The sequence below is a fragment of the Sus scrofa genome, chromosome 5 (assembly GCF_054392235.1).
Source record: "Sus scrofa isolate SSC_HxYL_T2T_F1_AM1 chromosome 5, Sscrofa_HxYL_maternal_Yorkshire_Landrace_v2.0, whole genome shotgun sequence".
NCBI lineage: Eukaryota > Metazoa > Chordata > Mammalia > Artiodactyla > Suidae > Sus > Sus scrofa.
The window spans coordinates 64,272,046-64,290,544 of NC_139387.1; the positions used below are offsets into that span (position 1 = coordinate 64,272,046).

The 18,499-nt window shown below is 37.2% G+C and overlaps 1 long non-coding RNA gene across 1 annotated transcript in view; it reads right to left on the bottom strand.

Annotated features, from left to right (window-relative positions):
• Nucleotides 1-4,200: 4,200 nt before the first annotated feature.
• LOC106510355 (uncharacterized) overlaps nt 4,201-18,499 on the bottom strand; it is a 50,504-nt gene continuing 36,205 nt past the window's right edge. The window contains exons 3-6 of the long non-coding RNA XR_002344097.2: nt 16,733-16,827; nt 14,451-14,525; nt 13,062-13,237; nt 4,201-5,442 (exon numbers count right to left, since the gene is read on the bottom strand). This is a non-coding gene — a long non-coding RNA (uncharacterized LOC106510355). The remainder of the gene's footprint in view (nt 5,443-13,061; nt 13,238-14,450; nt 14,526-16,732; nt 16,828-18,499) is intronic.

Sequence of the window (18,499 nt, forward strand, 5' to 3'; positions counted from 1 at the left end):
ATGTGAAAAAGAAATTCATTCATTTATTTACAGGTATAACAATTCATGCACCAATAACGAAGAAACAGCAATATGATTGCTTTGCTGTAGCCTAGTATAATCAATACCGTTGCTTCCTAGCAGCATAGCCTTACACTACTGAATAAATCATTATAAAATTTTATGGCATTCATAATACAGTATTGGAAACATTAAATTAAAAAAAATATACCCGTGAAGATAGACTAATATACAGTTTCTTCAATTATAATAAAGAGATATACTGTATGGTAATGTAATTCTTTGAAAACAAAGTCATAAAATGAAATAAAAAATGGAAAGAAAGCTAACACATTATTAATTTTATATTAAACATCACTCACCTTATGTCTATGTATAGACACTCACCTAATGCCTAAATAAGGATATACTAGTATCTACACGGGTTTTAGGCATTCATGACATACCTAACTTCTTCTTGATTGTTTTGATATTTATAGGCTATGTGGGTTTTTTTGATGCAAGTTTTTTCAAAATGTCACAACTATCCAAAAAAATTTTCCAATATATTTATTGAAAAAAATCTGCATATAAGTGGACCCGCCCTGTTCAAAGCTGTATTGATCAAGGCTCAACTGTAGAGACAAGTTACCCAGGAAAGAAAGATAGTAAAAATATCTAGGAAAAAGGAGCAGAATGAAGCTGAAATATGGAGACATGAAAAGTGATGGTAAGTGTGGTAAGGAAAAGAGTTTAGAGAGTCCCACATATCGTTCTTCAGGAATAAAAGGGAAGTGAAGCAGAGAGAAGGGATTAAGCGAAAGAAAAAGGATAAGGGGTTTGGAAGTAAGAAAAAGCATTGACAATTCATAAAATTGCCAGTTTAGGTAGCTTCATATCAACCCAACTAGGTAATATAGCTGTGATTCATTTTCAGTAATGTCCATTTAGACAGGGTAGGGAAAATTAAAATGGAGTTAAATGGTTTTAAAAATGTCATCTTCTACTCATGCAGTCTCCTTCATTCTCTCATATTTTACTTGAGAATGAAGCTCAGCCAGTTCCTATTAAGATCCAGCTCCTAACGAGATGTAGTGTGATACCTGGATGCCATCTAGGTCAAACATTAAGGAAGCGAAATTCAGTCACCAACATCAGCAACTTCCTTAGATATAGACTTACAAATCCAGACCTGTTTAAACGTACAACCACTGGCCAAAGTCCCAACTGGTAATTACAGAAGAACATGAGACTGCACAAATATAAATTAGTTATTCCTCTCATGCCTCAGGCTTCTCCACAAATGAAGACTATAAACAAGGTTTTTTTAAACTGTATTTTAGTGACAGAAACCTATGTGCTCTTGAATAAAAATAAAGAGCTGTTATCACCATGCTACTGTCACAACATTTGCTATTTGTAACTGCTTTTCTTTCAAGAGTCTAAAAACTTTTTTCTATATGTTGTGTTTATACTCATGTATCTCACAGAACTGAGGGAAGGGACCCATTAATCAAGACCTTTCTTTTAAATATGTGTAATATTTACATATACATACACACAACATCTTGCATTATAAATATGGTACAAACCAAGCTGAAATTGGCCTATGCCCTCTTTGATAAGAAAGTAGCCAGTTCATTTGTCCAAATTTAATCAGAGTAAAGCTGAATTCAGTTGTCTGAGCTAAAACCTTTTTTGGGGGTAGGGGGGCTGCACCTGCGGCATGTGAAAGTTTCTGGGTCAAGGATCAAACCCACACCACAGCAGCAACAAATACCTTACTAAGAAAGTATATCTAGAATATATAAAGAACTTTTAGAACTCAATAACAAGACAACTAATCTGTTTAAAATATTGAGCAAAAGTTTTGGATAACTCACCAAAGAAAACTGGCATATAATTAACAGATAATTACATGATAAGACAAATGCCAGGTAATTACATGAAAATATACTCAACATACTAGAGACTAGGGAAATGTAAGTTAAAACCACAAATGTATCACCACTACACACCGAGCATAATGGCTAAAATTCAAAAAAGACTGACAATGCACATATTGGTGAGGATGTCTACATCCTGGAACTCTCTTACATAGCCAGTGGGAATACAGAATGGTACAGGGTTTTTGGAAAACTCTCTGACAGTTAATTATGAAGTTAAACATGTTTAACATACAACTCAGCAATCCTTTTCCTAAGTATGTCCCAAAGACAACTGAAAATCGATGTCTACATAAAGACCTGTCTGCTGACATTTATGGTAGCTTTATTCATAATTGCCAAAAGACTGGCAATAACTCAGCTTCCCATCAATGAATGAATGCGTAAACAAATGGTATGTCTACACAATGCAAAACAATTGGATGATTCTCATAGCACTATGCTAAGAAGCCAGACACAAGATACTACATATGGTGATTCTATCAATACAAAATTCTATAAAGGAAAACATCAGTGTTCATCAGAATCTGAATGTAGCAAGTAAGAAGAGACCACAGAGGGGCTCAATCTGATATTAGGATTCTAGGGTAACGGCACTATCTGATATTATGATTGCTATCGTAATTATATGACTAGATACACTTTCTAAAGTTCATTCAATTTGTAAACTTAACATTGATGTATTGTATGTGAATTACATCTCAAAAATGCTGAACAGAAAAAGAAACATAGCTCTCAGTTGCGAATTCAGCAAGGAGAGCATGTCAAAGAAAGTCATCCCAAAATCTATTTAAAACAAATGTTCAATATCTCAGAATAGGCTTGATTTTCATCTTTTCCACTCTTAATAAAGTATCAGTAGTTTTTCAACAACAGCTTAATTTAAATACTCCATGCTCTGAGGTCATTTCAGGTTCCTTGACCTGAAGTACCTCTAATTACTAGAGACCCATTGCAAGTAAATGTGTCATCCTGTTCTCTTGTGAATCCGAAGATTATTTTATTTTTCCTTAGGAAGCATGAGTGAATGGGTTTATTGAGTTTGGAAACGTGCATATGGATATGTGTCTGTGTAATCTTTGTATTATTTATGAGAGAAGAAAATAATTTGGTTTATTCTATGAAGGAGTACTTATAGTAATAAAACCTGATAATTTAGTAATCTAGGAAAGTGATGTTGATACCTTCTTGATGCTCCTTTGTGATTAATGAGATACTGTAAACATTGTTATAAAAACTTTTGTTGTATCATGCTCTCCATCTTCTCACTGTTATGAGCAACAAAGTGCTTATTGAGAAAAGCAAGGTAGGGCATTGAAACAAATACAGGATATTGATTGCTTCTGTCCCCTGAGCTTCTGAATCAATCTATACAATGGAAGTGTCCAACTACAATTTATATTCCTAACATTTGCTTGTAAATTGGCTTTTTGGGATGCTGAATGCAATTTCTCTGGAAAACAGGGTTATAAATCACATTTAGGTTCCCCAACTTGTCCACAGCCACCTATTAACCCATAACATAGCACTTTTTTTGGTGAGAAATATATTAAACATAATGTTTCAAAAAGGATATATAATTTTTTAACATCCTCTTATTTCTCCCACAGATTCAAGTGTCTTCCTGTCCTTTGAACCCTTCACTACACATCCCTTCTTTGGGGAATGGGGCAAATCAGGAATTTTTTGAGAGGATGACTGGTAACCTAAACATATCTAACTGGTGATATTTCAAATAGCCTAGAAAACTGAAAGGAAATATTTTATGAAAAATAAGGAAAGGATTTTTTAGAAAAGAAGCTAGTATACACAGAAACAAGTACAGTTCATGTAAACATTCAAGGAACAAAAGGAACTGGGTGACCATCTAATCCAACAATCTTTTCACAATAACAGATTTCTTGAGTCTATAGACTACTAGTAGTTGTCCTTTTTAAAAAAAGAGGACTATGTTTCAAATGATTGGAAAGCAGTACGTTAATATCAGAAAAGCATTATTAATTTATTCATTTAGGCGTTAGTATTATGCTAATGAATGTTGTGAATGAGTACTAGTTGGCTCAACTCACTTAGCTATGGTAATGCACCTTACAGAACTAATGTTCAATGAACTATACTTTAGGAAATAAATTTTTCATCACACCTTCAAAGAATTTCTTCTACATCATTGAGGTGTTCCATCAGTAATGGAGAGTTACCTGCTAGTTAGGAGGGTTCCTTTGTAGGCTCTATTTTTAGAATAGTCCTGTGCAATGAAAACAATATGAGCCAGATATGGAAGTTCCAATTTTCTACCTTAAATTTATTAGAATTGTCTGAATTTAAAGCATTTAAATGTAAAAGGTTTGTACTTAAACACATGAAAAATTCATCTTAATATATTTTATTTAACCTGATATATCCAATATATAATCATTGCAACATACAATCATCAAGAAATTATTAATTCATCAAGTATTTCACATTTTTCTATTAAATCTTTGAAATTCACTGTTTACTTTACACTTATATCACATCTCAATTTGGACCAAGCATATTTTGAGTTCCACAGCCACGTGTGTTTAGTGGCTACTATATTGGATGCTGCAGCTTTAAAACAGTTTAGCATCTATTGAGTCTCAATCCTCCTTTATTTTCAACAAATCCATTCACTAGAAAATTGAAAGTAGAATCATAAAATTTTAAACATGAATGTGTTCTTAAGAAATCATTTAATACAATGCTCAGCAATGTAAAGTAATGAAATAGCAGTGGGATTGGAACACAGGGTACATTCTCCTGGCCCCAATATACATACTGTTTTAAAATGGAAACATTAGGAATTGAATTTATAGAAATAATTACTGGCTTTACCTTAAAAAATAATCACTACAGAGTTGCCCTTAAAAATTGTCCACCTCCAAAAAATTTAATACATGATTCTTTGCCTTTTTTTTTTCTTTTGGGAGGGGGGTCCTGCCCTACAGTGGCAATAAGGAGTTCCCAGGCCAGGGTTCAGATCTGAGCCATAGTTGCGACCTAAGCCACAACTGCTGCAGCAAAACTGGATCCTTAATCCACAGTGCCAGGCCAGGGATTGAACCTGTGTCCCAGCGCTCCCAAGACTCTGTGGATCCCATTCCGCCACAATGGGAATGCTAAGGATTCTTTAAAATAAGAATTTAACTTGCAAACAAATTTTCCAGGCTTTATCTGCTGAATAAAGTGGTACCACCTGCTAATTTTTATTGCCAAGCTAAAGACAGGGCATATTTTATAGATTAAAGAGCAATTCTTGTCTGTTGCTGCATTTTTCAATGTATAAAGTACTTAAGTCAGCAGTGCAAACATATAATAAACTCAGCAACCACAGCCAAACCAGTAATATGCTGGTTCTTCTTCATTTCTCTCAGGAGAAGGGGCATCCAGCTTCCATTCATCTGCTCAGCTGTTGTCCCTAAGCCAAATGATATCATTTAAAACTTGAATTTTAAAATTCTCACTTTGTTGTTTTTCTAGCCAACTCATTCTACTAGCCCTGAGGGTAAAAACAGAAATATGAAAAAATTAAGACATTTAATAGGCAAACTGAGATTTAATGCAATCTTTATCAAACTATTTTTCAAAGGAAAATTGGGACATTTCACATCCATATTGGCTTTCTGCAAAAAGTAGGTCTCTAGTTTTGCTGGCTTGGCTTTATTACTCTAATCCCAAGTTGATAGTCAATATGATGCATCCAAGTCAATCAATGTGCCAAATGAAAGCTTCTCTGGGACAAAAGGAATATAATCAAAGGATATGTGAGAACAAAGTAGGCAAAGCCCTACCCATCCAGGTATCTCAGGGACAATGACAAAAAAATCCCAACAGGAGATATGCTGCTGTGATTCTCTTTCCAGCTAAAATTAATTAAAGTGAACCAACCAACCTCCACCTTGGCCAGAAACAATCCATTTAAATCACAGCTCAGAGTGGGAAACAAAAAGTATGCTGGACAAGTGAGAATTGATCAGATCATGACCATAAAATATCATGAGCAATTGAAACAGATTGGAACTCTTCTCACCAACCCTAACTACTGGGCACCTGTCAACAAACCATATTGCTGTGTCTGAATTCTTCATGAACTAAAACTAAGCTACACTGGACCACCAATGTACCCAATGTTACTTCCAAGTTGCAAATCATGTCTTGCAAAAGAATCAAAGGTGAATCGTGGCAGTGGGGGAGATCTAAACCCATAAGTAAAAAGCTGTTTCTCCTGGAAATGTCTTAGTCAAAACCTATTGGAGCCACACTAACAGCCACGTACTATATCCCATCTTTACACAGCTCATAGGCTGGTGTGTGTGTTCTGGGGGCACTGTAAACATCCCTGGGCCATCCTGACACAGCTGAACACCCTATTCCCTAGAGCAGCACTTCTCAAAATAATGACCCATGGAACACTTAAAATAGAGCCATGTGGGAAGCACGTTTAAAATTTAAATGCTGGACCGACTCCAGACCTATTAAACCAGAATATATAGGAGCAGAGCTGAGAAATCTGCATTTTAACCAGCGCCCTAAGTGATCATTATATACATCAGCGTACCCAAGACATTTTTGGGGGGGAGTTGCACCTGCTGCATGTGGAAGTTTCCCAGCAAGGGATTGAACCCATGCCACAGCAATGACCCGAGCCAGTGCAATGACAACACCAGATCCTTAACCCAATGTGCCACAAGAGAACATTCACCAGACGGTTTCTGAAGAATTGGTGACTCCTGTGAGATGGGGAAGTATGTTTAAATTGTAACCATTTTCTGGCACCCTACAAAAGGATATGCCACACTTTCACATTACTGTGCAAGAGGCAGAGCTCTCCAATGTTCTTAGAGTTATAAGACCTTTGACAAAAGCACCTGGGTCATTTGTAGAACTCCTGGAGACAATGAAACAGAGCTTCTAACGAAGTCTCTCGTTTCCAACTGGGAAAAACTTCCATAGACCTTGATGGTCCTAACATGCGCATTAGACCCATCCTCAATCCATTCACTGTGCCCCATCTCTTGGGAACTCTAATTGCTCACAACTGTGTTTGCTGTTAACCCGTCTGGCTAGAGGAAAGATCAGCTGCTCCCAGATGACATGCACTGGTTTCCATATAAGAAAGCGTGGTTCTAGTTCTAGGAGAATGGGGATGTAGCCCTGGGTGTGTGTTTGTTTCTAAACATGGAAGCAAATAAAATGGAGCTCTGTGTGAAACTGCTAATATGCTGACAGATGTGTTTCTCTTTGCTGCTGTCACCCAGAGGTAGAACGGGACCATGTCTGGCTAAAGAACATAGCCTAGCTTGGTGTTTCCTCTATTATGGCCATCACCAGCTAGTAGACAAGGATTCTCAACTTTCTATCCTTTGTGACTGGGTGGGCCACACCAGTGATTCCTGACCTGGTGAAAATATCCTTGTGAGATTTGAAGAGGTTTCTTGTCACTCAGCAGCCAAGCTCAGCTCCCTATAAAAGCACTCCAGAAATTCCTCCCAAGGTTCTTCCTGTGATCCTTCTGTTCTAACCAAAATTAGTGGCCTCTAGGGCCCTTTCCAGACCCCATTTCACCCCTAGAAAAATAAGATCTTTTTTAGTTTCTCTGTATAAATTTTGTTTGTCCAGTGCCTCACCATCAGCTTTTCCTTTCATGATTTTTGAATCAGCATCTCTGGCTACACTGTGTTTAGCTGTCTAGAGTCCCTCTATTAGCAAGTCACATAACTAATAGACTGTCTCAACTTAAAATCATTTTTTACTTATAATTTACAACCCTTTGCCCACCCAGACTAGCTGTAAATTTCCTCTTTCTCTTTTGGAGACATCTCATCTCTGTTTCTACATTCAGGGATTCATAAGGTTGTTTATAATTTAAAACATGCTCGCAGGCTCCTGCTCTGTTTTTGTTTTCATACATAGAGGACCCTGTATTCACATAACATATGACCTCTGTGGAAAATCATCTCTGCATTTCACAGATATCTTTCTATATTAAATTTATATTTCCACAGTCATTTTCACAACCAGGAAACAGTCTGCCTGTGATTATGCTGCTCCTTGTACCTAGAACATTATTTCTGTCCCTGTCCCTTTATGCCTTCAAGTGTTTACACTCAAGAGTCTAATTCCAGAAAACTACTGGAAGAAAATGCAGCAAGGACTTAATGCCAAAGGTATTAAGGTAATTGCACTAAGTCTCATAACAACAACAAAAAACAAACAAAAGAAAAAAAAAAAAAAAGGAAGTCATTACATACCCAGGAATAAGACATTTGTTTAACATTATAGTATAGGCAAGTGCAGTTTACATAGACATTAAATATTACTGACAAAATTTTTAAAAATATGAAAATGCTTGTGACATTTTAAAAAAGATAAATGGGATATAAATAATTCAGATAATTCTCAACCATGTAAAAACTATGCATAAAAAGAAAAAACTTAAAATAAAATGCTAATGCCTTTGTCTTTTACTGGATTGCAGAGGACTGGTTTTGGTGTTTGTCAGACAACCTGCATATGCATAACTTTCAGGATAAGAAAAATAAGCTATAGACAGTATTAAAAACAAATACAACCTAATCTTAAGGATTCAGCTTAAATATCATCTTTTTTTTTTTTTTTTTTGTCTCCCTGCCATTTCTTGGGCAGCTCCCACGGCATATGGAGGTTCCCAGGCTAGGGGTCCAATCGGAGCTGTAGCCGCCAGCCTACTCCATAGACATAGCAACTTGGATCCGAGCCTCGTCTGCAACCTAACACCACAGCTCATGGCAACGCCAGATCCTTAACCCACTGAGCAAGGGCAGGGACCGAACCCGCAACCTCATGGTTCCTAGTCGGATTCGTTAACCACTGCGCCACAATGGGAACTCCAAATATCATCTTTTTAATGCATGTTTCACTGACCTTTCACCTTTTCCTTCTTTGTATTCACAGATTACTTGGTTTACAATGATCACTTTTCAACTTGCGTGGTAGAGATTTATGCTTTTGTCAGTCTTGTGAACCAAATGATCATTCATTTAACCATAGGAGCCTTGCATTGTTTGATTTTGGTTTCCTTAGCCCTGAGGACAAGCTCTTCTAAAAGCTTTATACTAATTTGCAATATGTGTATTAAGCTGAAAATGTAAAAAAAAAAAAAAAATAGTTCTCTTGATTTTTAGATACCATGGCTTCTACCTTCTATGTTAATGAGCTTCTGAGGATGCGACCAGGAGCTTAAAAAAATCAAACTGGTGTCTGAGTACCTGATCACAAACAGGAGACATCAGATATTGGCTGCTTGAATACAAAATCAGCCTCTGGAGGAAAATTGCCATTGTTCTCAGAAAAGAGTGAAAATAAAAGGGACAACTTAAAATTCCAGAACGAGAATGATAACCCAATGACAAAGCCAAAATTTAAACCTCAGGAGCACATAATCTGTGATCTCTGTCCAAGATGAAAATATCACTTTTTATTTTACACGTCTGCATCCATTCAGTCACAATCAGGATTGGTTTTGATCCTTGATTCTAGATGTGACCACAGAGCCAAAGCAGCCTGCTTAAAAAAGTCCCTTTGGCAAAGCCAGTCATTTGTTTCCACGGGACCCAAAATAAACCAGTTGTTAAGATTCTTTAAAATCTGAGGTTAGTAAATTGATCTGTGGTTTTTGCCTTGCCTAAAATATGACCTTGAACATGAACTCTGAACAGTTGAATATGGACTGCGCCAGCTCACATTGCAGAGTTTGACCAACCTCAGTCAGAATTTGGAAATAAGCAATTTGCCTTCTCCTTCCCTTTCCCTATTCATATTCACTCTTTCTTTCAGTCTTTTCCTTTCTCAATACCTACTGTTTTGTGACCTCAGCGTATCCCAATTTTCCATATAGCAAATGAATGTTTTTAACTAAAACCTAATTTCAAAGTAATGACTTATTATGTTTCTTAATATCTTGAAGTGAATACATAATCCACAATAGTACATTTTAAAATCCTCTTTCTTCTTTTTACTCCTAGTAGAGCTCATCTGGTACATTTCTGCGCAGCTCCTTAAAAAAAAAAATATCCCATTCTTTCTCCTCCCATTTGCCCATTTCCCCAGATTCTGAGTTATGAAAGCTCAAAGGACAAATCTAAAAGTGACAGGCTTTTCTTTTGGTGGGCAGTAAAAGGAAGAAACTGATAAAGGAAAGCTGAAATAGACTTTCTTTTTTTTTTTTTTTTTTTTTGTCTTTTTGCTATTTCTTTGGGCCGCTCCCGCAGCATATGGAGATTCCCAGGCTAGGGGTCAAAACAGAGCTGTAGCCACTGGCCTGCGCCAGAGCCACAGCAACGCGGGATCCGAGCCGCGTCTGCGACCTACACCACAGCTCACGGCAACGCCGGATCGTTAACCCACTGAGCAAGGGCAGGGACCAAACCCGAAACCTCATGGTTCCTAGTTGGATTCGTTAACCACTGCGCCAGGACAGGAACTCCTGAAATAGACTTTGATGGGGAAAACAAAAGGAAACACTTGGAAATCATTTATACATATTTTTAAAATTTACTCACAATGTAAGCTACCTATAAGTGTCTTTGGGACTTCACATAGGAAGTCATTTATTACTATAAATCTAAATTATTCCCCTTTCCCACTTTCTTTATATCAGCCATTTGGAAAGCTGAAGACAAAATAAAATACAGCTGAATACAAAATAAAATACTGAGTGCTTCCTGTGTGTTAGATATTGGGATAAATATGTTTCATACATTATATAATCCTCAAATCAAACCTATAAGATATTGCCACCATTTAACAGGTGAAGAAATGAAGTTTATATATGGTAGAACTTTCCCAAGGCTGTTCAGCTAGTAAATAACAACAGAGCAAGGGTTAAACTTCGATATTTTTGACCGTAAAAATCCAAATTCTGGGAGTTACCTCATGGCTCAGTGGGTTAAGGATCTAACGTTTTCGCTACTGTAGCTCTGGTTACAGCTGTGGCATAGGTTCTAACACTGGCCCAGGAACTTCTGCATGCAGTGAGTGTGGCTAAAAAAAAAAAAATCAAAATTCTGAAGTATTGCTTTATATTGTATGAATGTAGCAGATTAAAGTATAATACATATTGGTTATCCCTGATATCTGATGCACTGAGCAGAACTGGTGTCTATATGCCTAATGGAGAAGCATAACGTACCTATATATATATAGGTATATTATATATATATATATATGCTTCTGAATTATAGCATTAGTTTATTTTAGGACTAGCTCAATAAACTGTGGCTTTTAAGAATCTTAGAATATGGAATTAACCTCATTATCAAGTTTTAATATCTAGGAATCATATAAAATTTCAAAAAACTTTTGGGGTAGAACAGTTGGAAAATGAGATATTTTACTTAAAATATGTGGTAGCTATTGTGGTCTATTTCCGAAGTAATACCAGGAATTTGAATTTGGAATGTAAGTGCTATCAGTAAAGCACTAAAGTGAAAGGTAATCAATGAGGTAAAAGACAAGTGCAGGAAAAAAAGAAAAAGTAAAAATTTTATCAGAATATTAGAATTGATAGAATTTTTGTTTACAGTTTCGATAATCAGTTTTTGTTTCTCATATGGCTATAGGATAAAGGCAAGAAATCTTATTCATTGTGGTATTGTTACTCTCAAATAAAAATTATGCATTAAATATTCATAAATCTCTCAAGGTAAGCCTCTCGATCATATATGTCCAATTTACTGTTAATGAATTGACTCAAAGAAAATGCATTCAAGGATACTGTGGTAGGCAGAATGATGGTCCTCATTACTGCGAACCAGTGACTATGTCACCTTACTTGGCAGAAGGGACTTGACAGGTATGAATTAGTAGAGGACCTTCCCATGTGGAAATTAGCCTTGATTGTCCAGGCAGGTCCCATCTAATCACATAGGTCCTTAAAAGCAGAGAACCTTCCTTGGCTGGAGTCAGAGAAAGACATGTGACAATGACAGAAGCAGGGCGAGAGAGATGCTGACTCAACCCACCATCGGTGGCTTTGAGGAAGGAGGAAGGGAGCCTCTAAAAGCTGCAAAGGACAATCAACTGTATTCTCCTCTACAGCCCCCAAAAGGAGCACAGCCCTGCTGGATCCTCAATTTTAATCCAGTGAGACCTGTGTCAGACTTCTGACTTCCGGAATTGTTAGATAACAAATTAATGTTGTTTTAAGGCACTAAGTTAATGGTAATTTGTTCAATAGAAAATGAATACAGGGGTACAGTTAGTACATGGCAGAGGGAGGACTATCTTATGTTTACTAACATTTGAACACTGCTATCTGTCAGCCACTATATTCTCACTTCAAATATTATAGTTAGTCTATAAAATAATGTATGAGATAGATATCATTCCCATTTTTCAGGTAAGGAAAGTAATGGTCAGTTGCTTTCCTATGTTCATATAGGAACATATGAGCTGTCTTTGCCGTTGAAATATCTTGTAGGTTTCCACCATCTCACACCGTTTAACAGTTCAGGGTTTTTGATTTTCAATAGAGGCTGCCTTCAAGACTTAGAATGCTATTAGCCAAATTATGAATTACAAGATGTTTGTTTCAAACACTCCCAGGTGTGCAGTACTTTTAAGCAATTCAGAGATCCTCTCAAGTAGGACTTGTAACCTACATATGCTGTTCTGAGCTGAATTGAGTCATACCCCGTTCTGTCCCTCTTCATTCACATGGAGCAGTCTTAATTCCAGTATCTCAGAATATGACTATATTTGGAAGTGGGGCCTTTAGAGAGGTAATTAAGGTAAAAAGAGGTCATTAAAATGAGCTCCTAAGTTCCCATTGTGGGCCAGGGCATTAAGAACCCAACATGGTGTCCGTGAGGATGTGGGTTTGATCCTTGGCATTGCATAGTAGGTTAAGGATCTGACATTGCTGCAAGCTGCAGTGGAGGTCACAGATGTGACACGGATCCAGCTATGTCGTGGCTGTGGCTTTAGCATGCAGCTGCGGATCCAATTAGACCCCTAGTCTGGGAACTTCCATATGCAGCAAGTGCTGCCATTTAAAAAAGAAAGAAAGAAAAGAAAAAAGAAAAATCATGATTTTAGTAGCTATTTATGACAATTGTATGTATGAAAACTGCTACTTACCACTCTAGTCTGGGTAATGAAAAGCCTAGGAAGGATAAAGAATAAGGAAAATAGAGGCTTCCACTTAGCCGATGCCAAGTTCTTTGAATGGTCAAGTTCAGCTACCTTCATGCTTCTAGGAACATGGAGGGCAAGGGTGGCAATAGTTCCAAGCTCCTTTCTGTTTTAGTATCTTTCTGAGGGGAAAAAAGGGAGTTTTAATAAATTCCCAGCACGTACTTACTTGCTCTCCAATGGAACCTGTAGCCTTAAGAAAGACAATTCTAAAACTGGTAGTTATTTGGATTTTTCAAAATGCTGTTATTTAATGCCAGTCATAGCAATCCAATTTCTTCTAACGTTCTCAGAGCATTAGTTTCTTCAGTCTCTTTTTTCCTCGCTGTTTCTATGCGCAGAATTTCCAGAGAGTAACTTTGTTCCATGAAGAACAAAACGGCCCTTAAATCTGAGTAACTGACTCATAAATAAAAAGGAGGCTCTTTATTGTGCCATTTGTTTCCCTGGGCTGCAAATATGGCAGCAGTGTGTGTAAGTGCTGGAAAAGCACTGATGTTTGGCACATAAGCTCCAAGCACAGGTTACTCTGCGCATCATTCAAAGGCTCAAATAGCAGGCAAATTCGAGTTGTCTCCTCTTAAATGCCTTTAAAATTTTCACAAGTTATATGTTCTGTCACATAACCTTATATCTTATTTGTTGTGAATTTATGCTTGTATAATTGTCTCATGCTTCTCTACTGAACTTTAAATTATTTCTTTATATACTCTAGGACCTAAGACAACACTAAGAACAAAGTTGAGGCCAAATGTTTCACTTACTTGAAACAAGAAAAGCACTTGTCAGAATATAATTTTTTGACAAACTTGTGTTTACTGATACTGAGAAACAGTATCTATGACTTAGATAATGAGTATATAATAATAAATATAAATAAATAATGAACGGCAGAGGGAAGTCCCCTTTCACTGGAAAACTTTCTGCTCTTTTCTGCATAATGGACCGTCTTACCTATAATGGACCGTCTTACCTATAATCCATAACAATTCCTTTCTTTTTCCTGAATAATTAGAAAATACTTGCTAGAATTTATTTGCCCTAAAAACAACATTAGCAATAATAATAATCCAAAATGCACTTAGTATGATGTCAAGTCATTTCTTCCAAATATAGACACTATCGGTGATCAATTTTCAGTCATTATGATGAAAGGACTGCTGTCACTCCTCACAGGCCACAAATTGTGTTTCAGGACCATTAGAACTTCAATGTGTCTATGGGGGGCCCTCTTTCAATCAAAAGCTAATTATTTGCTGAAGAAAACGCTTGTCATCATTCCAATATTTTAGAGACTCTAAGCATATAAGGAATCAGAAAATGTTTCCAACTTACCTTTAAAAAACACACCAAAAAAGTAGTTTGAGTATGGCTTACACTTGTTATAAATAAGGCGATCATGTTTACCACCTAAACTGAAGCAAAAGAGAGGATTATTAATAAATTTGCCAAGAAAATGGGCATAAACTCAGACTGTCCCAGGCAAAATAGCTTCTATGGTCATTCTACTCATAAACAACATGTTTGCCGCAATATCAAGGAAGTATATGCCTAAAAGTATATTATTGAAAAGTATATTATTGCTCTAAAAGTGTCATGATTTTCATCAAGATTTTGCAGTTTGTTACTGTCTGCATCATTTTCTCCTGCCTGTGGGAAACTAAATGTCAGTCCAAGGCCTACAACGCACAAGGATGCAAAGCAGAAAACTCAAAGTTTGAGCTTTCCTATATCAGATGTGACTTCCTGATAACTGTGCAAATCTGTCCCACAAGGCATGCAGAGAAAGAGTGCCCAACGGGGAAACTGACCTCTGTCAACACTCTATCTATCCCACTCCAAACAACAGAGTGAGAAATATAATCGTTTTGTCTAGACAGTATCAATTAATGCCAACCTTTTTTTTTTTTTTTTTTTTTTTTGTCTTTTTGCCATTTCTTTGGCCACTCCTGCGGCATATGGAGGTTCCCAGGCTAGGGGTCCAATCGGAGCTGTAGCCACCAGCCTACGCCAGAGCCACAGCAACGTGGGATCCGAGCCGCGTCTGCAACCTACACCACAGCTCATGGCAATGCCAGATCCTTTAACCCACTGAGCAAGGCCAGGGACCGAACCCGCAACCTCGTGGTTCTTAGTCGGATTCGTTAACCACTGCGCCACGACGGGAACTCCAATGCCAACCATTTAAAAGTGAACAAGGATGCGAAAATGAAGTGCTCGCAATTAACTAATTGCATAAATATCATCATACAGAGAAACTCAAAATTTATGTTTAGTCCTTGCTAATGCCTTCAAATGATGTGGCTGATATAAATCCACAAGAGTAACCCCTGCATAGGCACAACTGCTCCCTGGCCAAAGGCATTCTGATTCTAGAGTCTGAATCTTTTGGAAAAAGGAATAGACTAAAAATAGGTTTATACCACATAGCTGAATTTAATACATGAATCTTTTTTGGTAATAGAGAAAAAGATTTTAAGTTTGAAGTGCTTTTGCCTCGAGACCTCAGGGAAATGGGACATTATTTCTTTGATGCTGGATGACTGCCCTGTCCAAATTAATGTGCATAGTTCTCAAAAGCTAAGGTGGCTCCTGGGACACAGACAAAAGAAGCCAATGGCTCTTTTCTCCTATGGAGCCTGCCCTCAGATGATGTGGAAGGAAACTATACCCCGATCTAAGTCAAACCCATTTAGTGTCTTTGTGCAGAAAAGGTGTCAAAGTCAATTTCAGGTTTTAGTAATACTCATTATCAGTGTGTTACTATTCCAGGGTCTGGCGGATGATAGAATATTGTAACAAAAGCTTCTGAGGGGGAAATGTAACTGAATTATTAGACTGAGCTAATGTTTTTCACAAAAGTCTTATATACTTTCAATTCTGTAGTCACAGTTTTCATTCTAAAAAATTTGGGAAGAGTTTGCCAAAAAGGAGAGTTGCCATGCCTTCCTTCCTAAAAAGAAGCTTCAGTGCAAATAGATTTTGTGGTTTACCTAGGGTCACCCTGAGTGGGTGGCAGCACTGAGGATGTATAATACCAGCACCTTCTGCTTTGTTAGGCTAAGGGAAGTGAAGGATATTTGGGGCATTTCAAAAACAAAACATTCTGGCATTGTTCTCTGTGAAGAGCACACTGTTTTTAATGTTTTAATATATCACCTGATCAGTGGTTCATGATGTGTGGTCTCTAGATCAGCACCACAAACATCTCTGGGAACTTGCTAAAAACTACAAACGTTTTGTTCCCACCCCACCCCCAGATCTCCTGAATCGGAAACTCCACGTGGAACCCCTCAAATCTACTTTAACAATTATTCCAGCTCATTCTGAAGCATGCTAAAATCTGAAAGCTGCTGATCTAGCTGACATATTTAGAAGATTCTCTCCCCATCCCTGATTTAGAAAAACAAACAAACAAACAAACAAACTTTGAAATCATGTAATGGCTCTAAATTATGAGGAAATAGCTTAAATTCATCATTTACTCATTTCATTCTTTCAAACTGACCAATTATAAACTTCACTCAATAAGCCACTCGTCTGTGTTTTTTAGGAGTGGGAGAAGGAACCAAAAAAGTAAAAGGTAGGATTTCATCCTTGAGGAGCTCAAGTAATACCTGTAAATTGTTCTTGTGGTCAAGTCAGTTTCTTGATAACAGATCTCTCCAGTCCTCAATCTTTTGGTCTTGAGTGAAACAGCTGTCTTCGCATTCTAAAGATCAAAGCAAAGCAAAATATAAAACACCCACATTATTGGAGTTCGGGTCGTGGCACAGTGGTTAACGAATCCGACTAGGAACCGTGAGGTTGCGGGTTCAATCCCTGGCCTTGCTCAGTGAGTTAAGGATCCGGCATTGCAGTGAGCTATGGTGTAGGTTGCAGATGCCGCTCAGAACCTGCATTGCTACGGCTCTGGCGTAGGTAGGTGGCTACAGTTCCGATTAATCCCTAGCCTGGGAACCTCTACATGCCGCGAGAGCAGCCCAAGAAATGGCAAAACACACACACACACACACACACACACACACACACACACACACAGACAAAAAAACAGACAAACAAACATTATTCATTAATGCAGTTAGTTTTGAGGGTGATGAAAAAGGGTTCTACAGTGAAGCAATGAAAAGGGATTCCAGTCATAGAAAGGATTTTCAGATACTTAAAATGTCTTTATGGTTTTCCCCAATTTTATCCCTCACAGGACCCAGCCTTCCAGCCTCCCAATTCTTCTCATTTCACACTTACCCCTTCTTTTGCAGAGCAAAAATTTCCTTTGTTGCTTATCTTCAAGTTTGCTACCATCCCACGAATTCAGTTCCCAACCCCAAACAAGGTTTCCTTTTTTCTATAACCTAGTAAATCTTCTCTAAGAGATATATTGTTGTGCTAGATGTTCAGAATGATATATATTCACCTCTTATAAAACGGGAACACTCGAAATGTAGTTGGTGACTAGAAGAACAGCTGAATTTGAGATATTAATAGGACTTTTAAATGGCTAAGATTGATTAACATTTACTTAAGAAAATCTTTATCAGCTGTGTCCTGAGCACAGTAAAGTCTACTGAGATGAATAAGACTCTGCCTTTGCTTTTATGGAGCTTATGAATGAGTAGGTATTGATTGGGAAAGGGTTTTGCTCATTCTATAGCTTCAAAAAAGTCTGTGCTTGATGCATGACCCTGAGAAAGTATTTAGGACCTTACAACTCTAGACCAAAAAGTGTTTGCTTAGTGGTAATAGTTGCATTCATAAAAGTAGATTTGCATGGCTAGAGAGAATATAGAAAGAATATACTCTAAGGAGAGAAACTCTGTAATTACTGAGGACATGAAGTAGAGGGCCAATAAAATGTTATCAGAGATACAAATACAAAATAATACAAGGAGGAGAATATTAAGAGTAGCAAAGTTGTTACTCATGATAAATGCTGCAGAGGCTAAGGAAACTGAAATCAATATAAAACCTATTGTCTCAAATGAACTGAAAGTCACTGAACTTGTACAGCAGATACCTCAGAGCAAACAGGTTGAAAATCATATTGGTAAGGTTAATGGATTGGAAATAAAAGCTCAAAAACAATGTGTTTACCCTAATCTGCCCATTCCGCATTTGAGCATTCTTGGGAGAGAAGGTAGGAATTTGATTGGCTAATAACATAAAGATAATACATTTCACATGAAAAGTCTTTTGATAAAAATTTTTGAAAAAATTTATATTATCACAATCTAAGAGGGAGTAGCTGATATTTTGCTTATCCTCCTGTCATAAGTAGTTAAGAGACAAAACATATAAACAATGCTTTGTAAACACTAATCAGCAACTAGAGCATAGCTCTAGTCCTTGAGAGAAGGAGAGAAGACAATGAGCCTTGTGTTCTA